General features: G+C 54.0%; 1 pseudogene; it reads left to right on the top strand.

The window, feature by feature from the left end:
* The first annotated feature begins 2,107 nt into the window (after window positions 1-2,107).
* On the top strand, window positions 2,108-7,287 carry LOC147414849 (tubulin monoglycylase TTLL3-like; annotated as a pseudogene).
* Window positions 7,288-12,766: the final 5,479 nt, after the last annotated feature.

Genomic DNA, 12,766 nt, shown 5'->3' with positions numbered 1-12,766 from the left:
TGTGAAGATTGATAAACAAACTGTGACTAAATTGTTGCACTGGGGACAAAGATGGGGATTTTTCAAAACCCTGAACAATGTCTTTGAATCCGGAATATGGGCCGATATGGGTCAGGACTTGTGGGACTCGGTCAGTGCTGGCTCGAAGGAAGCAGCTAATCTCGCTCCCATCTGGAGACAGATTAAGACAGTTTTGGAGGATATTAAAACAGAAAAATGAGTAGTGCTTTCGGCGCAGCAGGCTTTGGCCCCAGAAGCCGAGGCTCCTAACGAGTTGCGAGCGTATCCTGTGGACACCCGACGATTTTTCAGGGGGGAGGATTGTGAAATAATTCCTACTGCACCGCCTTGACCGTCCGCGCCTGCACCGCCTTGACCATCCACGCCGCCGCCAGACGACTCCCCAGTGGAGAATGCACCGATGGAAACAGAGCCTGAGGAGTTTAAGCCACAACCGATACGAGAGGAGCCTGAATCGTCTTCTCCTGCTTCTCCGACTAACCATGAGCTACATGAGGAGTTATTATGGCAGAAGGAACAACTAAAGCATATAATGCAGACTGTGCAACAATTACGTTATGAACACTTCAATATGGTTAATTGGGCGCGATGCGTTGTCGCAATGGGGCATTCAAATCTCCAATGAGGGTTTTGTGGGGCGGCCATTAAGGGACGACCAATCCTGAAATTACCATGGGTGTCTAAAGAGCCAGTCTGGATTGATCAATGGCCGCTATCGGATGAAAAGCTCACCCATGTGGAAGAATTACATGGAGAAGGAATCAAATTCAGAAGAAGACCCTGGCGGTTCGACACCATTGGTCGTCATTGACGAAGCCATCTACATGCCCTGAACATAAAGGACAGTGTTGACCTTGGGTATTGGTTGCACGTGGGCTGTGTGGGGTAGAGCGTGGAAGTCATATCGAGGTTCCAGTATTATGGTCGGTGTGGCGTTGGCAGTGGGAAAAGGTAAAAAAGGAAAGATGGCTTGTTTGGAAGCATAGGCAGGAGCAGGAACAGAAGATAAAACAACGAAAACGTGAGAAGCAACAACAGGTCTATCAAAGACGAGGATCTTAAAGTTTGTAATATGGAGCATTTTAGGAGTAGTTGGTAGCTCAGCCATTCATCAGATTAATGCCAGGCGTACTTGTCTGGCTGGCGCACGTACGGAAGGAGCTATCCCCCGTGCTGCCTGGTGCCGCAATAAAGAATACCTGCTTAATAACACTGAGTTGTTATTGAGTTTTCTCAGATTCAGTTGACAACCCAGATGCGACAATCTCTGTCCGGCTGCAGAAGCCGCTGAGGACAGGGACTCCCTAGGCGTGCCCCGGGACCTTTTCTCGGAGGGATTCCCTGACTCATCTGGCTCGCTGCAGGGGCAGACAAGGACCATCTACGGAAAAAGGTATTCTTTCTGGTTCTGGTTCAGGTATACCCTCTGGAAGGTGCCCGTAAAATGTAGGAGATATCCTACGATGGGCACTGTACATCTGGCAAGATAATACATAGCACTTGATCTGGAACGTACTCTGGTCTGGTTCTGTAATTTGCTCAGTGCTCGCACTGTGAACCGGGTCGGCATTGATGTTAACATGTACTTTGATCACTGACATTGATATTTGACTACCTGAATTGGAGCTTGTCTGATACATGTACGATACTGGATTTTAGTCTGCTTAATGCTATAGTTGCTGTTGTAGTAATCATAGTTGCAAGTGTCCTCTTATGTCCTTTGTGTGAATGGTGTAAAGGAGCTCCTTGTGTGACACTTTAAAAATCGGTTATCTGTATTTGAATGTGTGAGTGAGTGAGACGCAGTGTTACTGTGAAGCAAGTGTGGAGTCCCGATCCGCGGTTCCATAACCCTACAAGGGGCCCGGCCAAAGACGGGCAAAGCAACTGGGAACTGTTCCAAGGGTATATCTGTGAAACAGCAGACAATCAACATGGTGGGACAAAATATGGGGCAAACGGTGAATAAATCTTCCGGGTTGGCTTAAAGGGTTACTGGTGAGAAGGCTTGTTTTATTAATCGTTGTACTTTTAATATTATCATTAATACCTGTGATTCTAAGCTGTGTAGGAAAAGCGCTCGAGCATGCCGTAGCTTTTGTATTTGCTTTACAAACAAAAGAATTGGGAATTGTAGGAGAGTATCTAGCAGAGAGAGCGAGCATACCTAATATGGACATAGAGGAAATAAGGGGTGAATAGTAGGTACTAACAGACACTGACGCATAGAACTTGTAACCAATCGCATAAGTAAGGTAACTGCATGCTGGGCGGGTGGACAAAGCGAGATAGCCAACCTGAAAATGCATGATCACATGTACGGGAATAAAACAGGATATAAGATGCAGCCAAATGTTCAATAAACGACTTTTGCTTGAAACCGTATTGGTTGGTAGGCAGAGTCCGTCCTTGCACGACCACACGAAACTTCAGGGCCTGTTCGTGGCGTTCGTGGCCTTTGCAGTCCTGGACGAGGGGGAGGGCAAGACGGTCTTCTTCTAGTCCAATTTTTAGTCACACATTCGTATATTGGGATGATGATCACCATCACGAGCGCCAACAGGAAGTAGCCCAACAGCAGGCCAGGGCACAGGGGATCATCCCCGATTCCCATTTCTCCAGCGGGATGGGTGAGTCAATCTGTGGCCTGGGTCCGGGCCGATGGCTCAACCGAGGCTAAGTGCGTAGTGAGCAAAAGTACCCTCTCACCCCTCCCTCACCTCCTAGAACGCATGCGTAGGTCCTGGTCGTACATTTGGTTTTGCCATCTGGGTATAACAGAACTTTCGAGAGCCCCTAACAACACAGTTAAGTTGTTTAAATCCGGGATAGGAGCGCACAGGCCCAAATGGCACATGTGCTCTGGACAGGAAGGGGCGGAAGCCAACCCCAACCCTGGCAGACAGCAGACCGCGTGGCCATCGAAACCCAACATCAACCACATGATGCTCAGCGGGTTGGTGAATGCGGTGCCGGGGACCCCCGGCTTGGTCAGGCAGAGGCAGGCAGGTAGGTGCCTTCTCCCTCTCCCTGCCCACCCCATGGGGCTGGGGACGTGAGGCCAGCAGCTCAGCTGGGGCTGTGCTCACAGGGCAGGCAGCACCCGCCACCACTGACCACCATGGCTGCCGCCACCCCTTGCGCGACCCTGAGAGGTTCAAGAGGGCCGAGCTGCACGTGGAGAGGGCCATCAAGGTGAGGGGCCTGATGTCCCACCCCCCAGCACGCCTTGTACTTGCATTTAGTGCATCTGTGGCTCAGGGCTGAGAGCTGAGCTGGGGGGGGACCGGGGTGGGGCAGGCTGAGCTCTCGGGTACCTCCCCAGGAGAAGATCTTCTTGGTGCTGGGCTCCTACCCCATCATCCGCAGCCTGCTGCGGGCCTGGGGCTGGGTGGAGAGGAAGCTCCCTGGTGTGGGCAGCAAGCCGGAGCAGCAGCATGGCAGGCAGGAGAAGCAGCTGCAGGTGGAGGAAGAGGAGGAGCAGCAAAGTGCTGGTGCTGAGCAGGGGGAGGCAGTGCTGGACCCAGCGCCAGAGTCAGCATGCTGTGGGGCACAGCCTTCCCTGGGGACCCCAGAGCCCTTGTGCTCTCCACGGCCACCTGAGGAGGAGGAGGAAGAGCTGTGCGACGAGGACCCCGATGGCATCCACGACCTCATGGTTAGCTAAGAGGGCCTGGGCTGAGCCCTGCCACAGACCCCAGCACCCTTCCCCTGGGGCCAACAAGCATGGGGCCAGCCTGGGGCAGCGGGTGAGGGTGGGCTGGGGACTCCATGCCTCACCCTGGCCCCCCCTGCGCAGTCCTGCCTGGTGCGGAACCAAGTGCCATATTTCATGTGGATGAACCGCCGCGATGCCGTCGACTGCCGGCTGCTGCGGCAGGACCAGGTGGTGAACCACTACGCCCGGGTGGCTGCCTTCACTACCTAGGGGGGAGCCTGGAGCCCCCTGGGGCAGGGAGGGAACACGACAGGGGTGTGGGGGGCCAGCAGGACTGCCACCGTTCTCTAAACAGGAGGGGCTGTGCCTCAGCCTGCGAAACCTGCCCTGGTTTGATCAAGACCACCCCGAGAGCTTCTTTCCCCGGTGCTACCGGCTGGGGGATGTGGACGAGCGGCAAGGCTTCATCGGTGAGCTCGGGGCCAGTGCCACCCTCTCCCACCCCCCGGGCCGGTGCCCTTCTGCCCTCCCAGTGTCGGACTGCGTGGGGACGATGCCCCCCTCTTTGCAGACAGCAGCTCGTAGTCTGCTCAAAGTGGCCCTGGAGAGGGCTGGGGACATGCCAGCAGGGACGGAGCAGCACCCAAAATCTGTTGAGGGGCCAGGTGACTGTGGGGAGCTGGGCCTGGTGGGGGGACAATAAGGAGTTGAGGGTCAGAGACACGTCCGGGGGCTGAGCTTGCGGGCTGAGCCTCTGCTCGGGACTGTGGCTTGGGACCCCCCACATTCCCTCCCGCCAGCCCACCTTATGGGTGCTCTTGCCCTCTGCCCATCCCTGCGCACCCGCAGCCACCCGTTGCAGAGGGAGGCTCTGCCGTGACCCCAAGGGTGGCACAGCAGGTCCCCAGAAGCCATGTCCCTCACCCCATGCCATCCGCAGCGGGGCTGGGGGCCCATCTGCCCCCCCAGCTGGTGGAGGAGGCCCTGCAGGTCTGCGAGCAGCACCTGGGCAGCCTGAGGCACGAGGACATCGATGGGGACCCCCCGTCCCCCCGTATGACGAGCACTGCCTGGCACTGCTTCCTGCGGGGCTACTACAGCGTGGTGCAGTGAGTGCCGGGTGGGATGGGGGGGACGCAGCTGTGGGGCTGCTGCTGAGTCCCGCCATGTCCCCCTGCAGCCAGGGGGCTGGGCTGGCGCTGAGCGGGGCGCAGCAGGAGCAGTGCCGGGCCCTGCTGCGGTGCCTGGGAGAGCGGTTGCCCCAGCTCGACATGGAGGGTGACCACAACGTCTGGATCCTCAAGCCCGGCGCCAAATCCTGTGGCAGGGGTAAGAAAGGCTGGGGGAAGCGGGGGCACAGGCTCCCCGCCGAGGAGGTGTCCCACTGTCGCTGTGTCCCCCCAGGCATCGTCTGCACGGCGCAGCTGGAGGAGGTGCTGCGGCTGGCGGGGGGCTGCACGGCACCCTCGGCGCAGGCCAACAAGTGGGTGGTGCAGAAGTACGTGGAGCGGCCGCTGCTCATCTTTGGCACCAAATTCGGCGTCCGGCAATGGTTCCTGGTGACTGACAAGAACCCCTTGACCGTCGGGTTCTACCGAGAGAGTTACCTGTGCTTCTGCTCCTGCCCCTTCTCCCTCCGCCGCCTGGACCCGTGAGTGCCCCCTACCCCGGCACCCCCCACCCCGACACCCCGGCACCCTACTGACCCAGCCCCGCTCTCCCTGCCCCAGCACCCGGCACCTCTGCAACGTCTCCATCCAGAAACAGTACAGGCCAGCACGGGGCAGGCACCCCCAGCTGCTCCCCGACCAGATCTGGTCCAGCCAGCAGCTCCAGGCGTACCTGGCACAGGTGGGGCGGGCGGATGCCTGGCACCAGGTGATGGTGCCCGGCATGAAGGCGGCGGTGTTGGGCGCCCTGCGCAGCGCCCAGGACTTGGTGAGGTCAACACCAGCCCCACCATGGAGCCCTCCTCGGCGGTGACAAGCCGGCTCTGCGCTAGAGTCCAGTGGGACACGCTGCGTGTGGTGATCGACCGCAGGGACGACCCCACCTGCCCCACCGGTGCCTTCGAGCTCATCTACAAGGAGGTGTGCTGGGGGGGCTGGGGGGGCTGGGGGGGGGGGGGGGCGGGGCAGGCAGTCCCCAGGCACCCTGAGCACTCACTGCCCACCGTGTCCCCCCACAGGCAGCCATGCCCATGCCTCCGTACTTGGGGCTGAAGCTGAGGGTGGAAGGCCGCTCCATGACAAAGCCCCCGCCGGCACACCACCAACCCCAGGGCCAGCCCCGTGTCGCTGTCCCCAGTGCCCCCCAGCCCTTGGTGGCCACCAAGGTCCTCCAGCTGGGAGAAGTGCGGGGCAAGCTGGCTCCTCTGGAGCGATGGGGCCGCTGCTGCCCCCCCAGCTCTACCCACCCTCCATCACTGCAGCCCCCGGGGGGCTGCGCCAAGAGCCAGAGGCTGCTGCAGCTCAGCTGCCCGCAGGGGCAGCCCCGGGCAGCTCTGCCCCCACTCGGTGTCTGTCCTCCGGCCAGGGCACCCGTCCCGCCACCCCAGGGAGTCCCTGGGGGCCCTCAGGGATCTGCAGGACAGCATCCCTCCTCCTCTCCTGCCAGGGTGCTGTGCGTACCCAGGCTGGCACCTAATGCCGGGACCCTGGGCACTGCTGCGGGGAGGGGGCACATAGCAGCTCCCAGGGGGATGCAGAAGAGCTGTGGCACTGAAGGACACCCAGGAGGGAACAGCACCCTGCCCGTCCTAGCTGGGCTGACACAGCGGCACCCAGCTCCCCCTCACCCCAGCCAGACCCAATTGCTGGGTGGGGGCACCCAGCTTACCCGCCGCAGGAGGTACAAAACACAGGTGTGATGGGAAGCCTGGGTGTCCTTCTGTGTGCGGGAGGGTGTGGGCACGGACAGGGCTGCACCGGGGACAGGGCTGCGGGCAGCAAGCGGGGCAGCTCCTTGGCTGGGGGCAGAGCGGGCAGGAAAAGCCGCCTCCGCTTGTCAGGGACAGCCTGACTGAGGAAGATGAAATTGGCCTTGACAGCATCCCAGTATACCCATGAGAAGATTAAAGAAGTGGATGAAGAATATTGTAAACAGGTTTGAGGAGGTGATAAGAGACCGAGCAAGAAGACACTAAACAAGTGAATCCCACAGTGCAGAAATTTGGCAAGAGAACAGTAGATGAAGTGGGAAATATATCAGGAGCTCCAGCCAAGCAGTATGTGAATAGCGGTGAATGGACAGAGGTATTGAGCGAATCATTTTAGCAGCCTTAGTTCATGAACTGGTGGACAGGTAGCAAAGGTTATAAAAGGGTATGCTTTTTCTGCTGCGCCAGCTCAGCCATCTTGGCTTTTTGTAACTTAATAAAGGCTGCCTTTTCACATATATTCTTGTCGGTGTCGGTCCATATCGCAGAAAATGGTGACCCCGACGTGATCTTTGAAGTCGACTTCATTCCAGCACAGAGCAGAATCTGTCTGGGCTGCTGGATGGCTCGAATCTGGCACAGCGGAGAATCTGTCTGGGCTGCTGGACGGCTCGACTCCGGCACAGTGGAGAATCGGAGTGGGCTGCTGGACGGCTCGACTCCGGCATAGCGGAGAATCTGTGTGGGCTGCTAGACGGGTCCATTCCGGCACAGCGGAGAATCTGTCTGGGCTGCTAGACGGCTCGATTCTGGCACAGCGGAGAATATCTCTGGGCTGCTAGACGGCTCAATTCCGGCACAGCGGAGAATCTGTCTATGCTGCTGGATGGCTCGATTCCGGCAGAGCGGAGAATCTGTGTGGGCTGCTGGATGGTTCATCTCCTGTGGAGACGGGAGTTTGGAGTATCCAGGAAAGACTCAATGTCAGTTATGCCAGGAAGCTCACTTTATTGTGCAGATACGCTTTCTTATATAGCATAATTTCCCAAACTCATCATGACTTGCAATTTTCATAAGCTCTAATTGTGTTATAAATACATCAGTCATTTGCTTCTCCCTATCACTTTACTGTTAATTCTAATATGTTCCGCCTCATACGGATGTTAGTTCCTTATTTTCTATAACGTAGTTCCTCTATTCTGTCCCTCAAGGTCGAAGCGTCCTTGAGGCCTACCATGTTAGTTTAGACAAGCTGCTCAACAGAGTTTTCTTTGTGCAGGCCCTCTAGCATTCCATGCCCGTTTTCAACGAGCCACGCTCCCACAATCTCCGGCACAGCGGAGAATCTGTGTGGGCTGCTAGACGGTTCGATTCCGGCACCGTGGAGAATCTGTCTGGGCTGCTAGACGGCTCGATTCTGGCACAGCGGAGAATCTGCATGAGCTGTGAGACGGCTCGATTCCGGCACCATGGAGAATCTGTCTGGGCTGCTAGACGGCTCAATTCCAGCAGAGCGGAGAATCTGTCTGGGCTGCGACGACAGCCTGGGCTGTACGGCGATTTGCCGCAGGAACGGAGCCCAGTGAAACCTTACGAGCCATGGGACTCGGCCTGGCCTGGACCCGAACTTCACTTCGCACCTGATAAGGTGAGTCACCGGGAAGAAAACTATAGTTATGGGCCAACAAATAACGAAAGAGGAAGAGACAATATTGTCTACCTGGAAGGCCCTCTTAGAAAGAAAAGGTGTAAAAACCACCAACCACGAGTTGAAGAGAATGTTAAGAGGGAGTAAAATGCTGGGGTTTGAAGCTACTGCAGCCACTGTGTTTAGTGTGACTGCCTGGGAAGAAGTTGGGCGGAAAATATGGAGTGCACTTTCAAAGGGGGAAAAAGATGCACTAGAATTAGCCATTACGTGGCGGCTATTCAGCGAGACTCTGAAAGAATGGAAAGCAGAATGTGTTGAAAAGGAAAAGTCGCGAACAGAGGAAAGAGGAACTACAAGGAATTTAGGACGGGGGGGGATCGTTCCGGGCTCTCTGCAGCGGCGGGGAGAAAAGCATGGACTGGAAAGATCCCATCCCGCCCTCCTAAGCCTCCCCCTCCACCGCCGCTGCCGCTTCTGCTGCCGTTTCCACTGCCGCCGCTTCCGCTTCTGCTGCCGCCACTTCCGCTTCCGCCGCCGCCCCCGCCCGCCCTCCCCCTGCTCCACCTCTTTGGAGTGGTTTTCGCCGCCCCTTAGGGAATGTAGAAGGTGGTAATACGCGGTTAATACCCTCGGCACCTCCACCGGAGGAGCAAGAAGCTGCGCGGGACGGGGAACAAAGTGATGATAGTGAAGGGGATGAGGAACTAGATTTGAATGCAGCTCTGCAATCTTTGCAGATTTCTGATGCACGTGACCGACGTGCGCAGCCGTGGAGCCTACCCCCTGCTACTGTAACTGTTACACCGCGGTCGCCCGATCGCTTTTGGGAGGAAGTTAGAAAACAAGCTGCAGAGGTCGGAAACTGGGACCTAGTTGAACGACTTAGCCCGTTACACCCTGCACCGCCCCCTAGAACTGATCAACACACTGCCTTCCCTGTGCTCAAGGCTGTACCGGGCCCTCAGCAACACGATGAGCGCAACCCCATAAGTTGGAAGGTGGTGCAGGATTTGCAAACTAAATCTCAAAAATTTGGAATTAATTCTCCCAAAGTCATGCAACTGATTAGAATCATTAATACAGATCTCTTATGTCCCTATGATATTACTCATTTGGCACAAGTGAGGGAAGGGGTTAAGGAAATCTTGGTGAAAGTATTATTGCTTAATGGTGATCTAGATTGCTGTGTAACCCAAAGAGTCGAGCTAATGGATACTGACTGGTGTACAAACTCGTTGAAGCAAGGAATGTTGTGGCCCCTTACAAAAAACAATTCCTGATAAACTCACAGAAGCATGAGGATTTATGGCTCCACACAAGGACAGTTCCTGATAAGAACCTGGGGGATGCCTCAAGAATCAACTAAAACCAACCCTACACTTTGGGCAAGAGCCAAGGAGCAACTGAGCCTGCGCAAGAACAAGGGGTTCCTAGCGGTGGCGAAAAGGAGCCATCAGCCTTCAAGGGCTTACTAGCGGTGACAAAGAGGAGCCATCAGCCTTCATCTCCATGACCCCCCGACGACCACCCAAAGGAGGCCCTGCGCAAGCGCAGTTAGGAGGAGTTTATGGAAATGACCTTTTGGAACTAGTTTTAATACGAAGCGGGGATAGGTTATGCATATGTATAGGCGTATTGGGAAACCTTGTGTATGTGTAACATCTGACCGTATAAATCAGAGACAAGCTGCCGTGTTGGGGCGCGCACGACTTTGGTGGGGCTACCCCCGTGCTGCCCAGCGCTGAATCAACATACCTACTTTGCAATCTCACAGATCGTGGAGCGCGTTTTCCGCACGTCACAAGTACTATTTCACCCCATACAACTGCAGGTATTTCAATCTACCTGGTGACAAATGGCCCGCGCAGCAGCACTAAGTAATCAAAGACTGCCACAAGGTGACCCTAGGGCAGCGGTGGGAGAAGACGCATTACTCGGAGAAGGGCCATTTGCTAATCCACAACTACAAGCCACCTGGCCCCCCATTGTACTAGAACAATCTCAGCAAATAGGAATGAATGCCCTAAAAAAGACAACGGAACTAGCGGCACCGAAACAAAAGTATGTCACTATTCGTTAGGGTCCCGAAGAACCTTTTCTACAACTTGTAGAAAAAGTTTCAGCTGCCTTAGAAAAACAGGTAGAAGACAAAACACTGAGACAAACGCTATGTAAACAATTGGCTAAAGATAATGCTAATGAAGATTGTCAGAAAATAATTGAGTCATTACCCGGTGACCCCTCTGTGCCTGATATGCTTGCTGCCTGCTCCAGAGTAGGCACCATGGAACATAAAATGGCTGCACTAGCCACGGCAATGAGGAACAAACCGCCTGCAAAATGTTACGGATGTGGTCAAAATGGACATGTTAAAATCAATTGTCCAAATAGGAACCCTCCTCAGAACCGTGGGGACTGGATACCCGGAGTCATTTGTAATAGATGTGGCAAAGTAGGACACATTGCAAAAAAATGTCGGTCTAAACTCCATCTAAATGGACAGCCGCTTCAGGGAAACGGCAAGACGAGCGCGAGAGGACGCGCGAGGATACAAAACCCCTCTCCAGCCACGGCAACTCAATCTCACTTTGCGAACAACTGTCCGCCGCGACCGTCGGCTCCGCAGGGCTGGATGTATCCACCACCGACACAGTAACCATAACAACTAAAGATATTATTAAAATTCCATTGCATGCAAAAGGACCTATAGGAAGGGGATTGGGTGCTTTGTTAATTGGAAGATCTAGTAGCACTTTGAATGGGCTTATTATATATGTAGGTGTTATTGATGCTGATTATACGGGGCAGATTTGTGCTTTGGTTTCTACTCAGTACCCACCGGTGACCGTTCCCAAAGGTACTCGTATTGCTCAACTTGTACCCTTTTTAAGTTGTGTTCCTAAACCAGGAAAAGAACAGCGACATGATGGAGGATTCGGCTCTCCAGGACCTCCACAGGTTTTCTGGTCGCAGTCCGTTTCATCATCGAGACCACAGATGACTTGTATTCTAACCAATAAGGGTCAATCACCGGCATCCGTGAAGCTCACCGGACTTCTAGACACTGGAACTGATGTAACTGTTATATCTCATTATTCCTGGCCATCCACGTGGCCAACAGAAAATATGGGAATGGGAGTAATAGGACGGGGAGGGTCAACACAAGCTGGAGCAGCAGTCACACCGGTTCTGGTCACCAACCCTGAGGGCCAGCAAGCGACCGTTAAACCCTATGTGACGACAGCCCCCATGAATCTGTGGGGAAGGGACTGCTTGTCACAGTGGGGAGTGAAAATCACTACGGATTTTTGACGGGGGCCACTGTGCTGCAGGGTGTTAAAGAACCCACGCTTGCGTTGACCTGGTTAACAACCAGCCCTGTGTGGGTGGATCAGTGGCCTTTGCCAATAGAGAAATTAAAGGCCCTGCAGGAATTGGTGGCAGAACAACTGACCGCTGGACATAGCGAACCTTCCCACAGCCCATGGAATAGCCCAGTGTTTGTAATCGAAAAGAAATCGGGAAAATGGCGGTTGCTACATGACCTACGGCAAATTAATGCTATCATAGGCACAATGGGAGGCCTGCAAGCAGGCCTACCCTTACCTGCCATGATCCCTGTGAACTGGGAAATCATAGTAATGGATTTAAAAGATTGGGTTTTTACTATCCCATTGGCCTCCCAAGACAAAGAAAAAATTTGCATTTTCTGTGCCTTCTTTAAATCGTGTGGAACCTTCAAAAAGGTGTCAATGCAAGGTTTTACCACAAGGCATGAAAAATTCGCCAACAATTTGTCAATGGTTTGTAGCACAAGCTTTGTTGCCTGTGAGGGAAAAATTCCCTACTAGTTATTGTTACCGTTACGTGGATGACATCCTGTTAGCATCAAGCAGTAAGGAGCAGTTAAGAGACACGGAGAATTTGGCCAGAAAGTCATTACAACAATATGGATTAGTTATTGCCCCTGAAAAAGTAGAAGAGGTGGAGCCCTGGAAATATTTGGGAATGACAATTACAAGTAAACACGTTATGCCTCAGCCTGTGAAACTCAACCTTAAGGTTAAAACACTTAATGATATACAGAAACTGATGGGATCTTTGAATTGGATTAGGCCCTATCTTGGGCTGGCAAATTCACAGTTGCAACCATTATTGGAATTACTAAAAAATTCTACTGATCCAGCAGATCCCAGAATATTAAATGAGGAAGCACTAGGTGTAATTCATATGGTGGAACAATCTATACATGAGAAATTTGTCTCTCGAATAGACTTGTCCCAGTTGGTACAATTCTTTGTACTAATTGACAGAACTGTACCATTTGGTGCTTTGGTACAGTGGAATCCTGAGTGGGACGACCCATTGCATATTTTAGAATGGATGTTTTTATCATTCCGGCCACGAAAAACTGCTCCTGGATTGTTTGAGCTTATTGCTGATGTTATCATGAAAGCCTGAAAGCCGTGTCTAGAACTAACAGGGCGTGATCCAGCTACAATTGTTTTACCTGTTCAAAATTGATATTTTGAATGGTGTCTGGCAAATAACTATGAGC

The sequence above is a fragment of the Leptosomus discolor genome, chromosome 9 (genome assembly GCF_034619465.1).
Source record: "Leptosomus discolor isolate bLepDis1 chromosome 9, bLepDis1.hap2, whole genome shotgun sequence".
NCBI classification, from domain to species: domain Eukaryota; kingdom Metazoa; phylum Chordata; class Aves; order Leptosomiformes; family Leptosomidae; genus Leptosomus; species Leptosomus discolor.
Note: the sequence above shows the minus strand (reverse complement) of the source record. Positions and strands in the feature narration are given on the sequence as shown.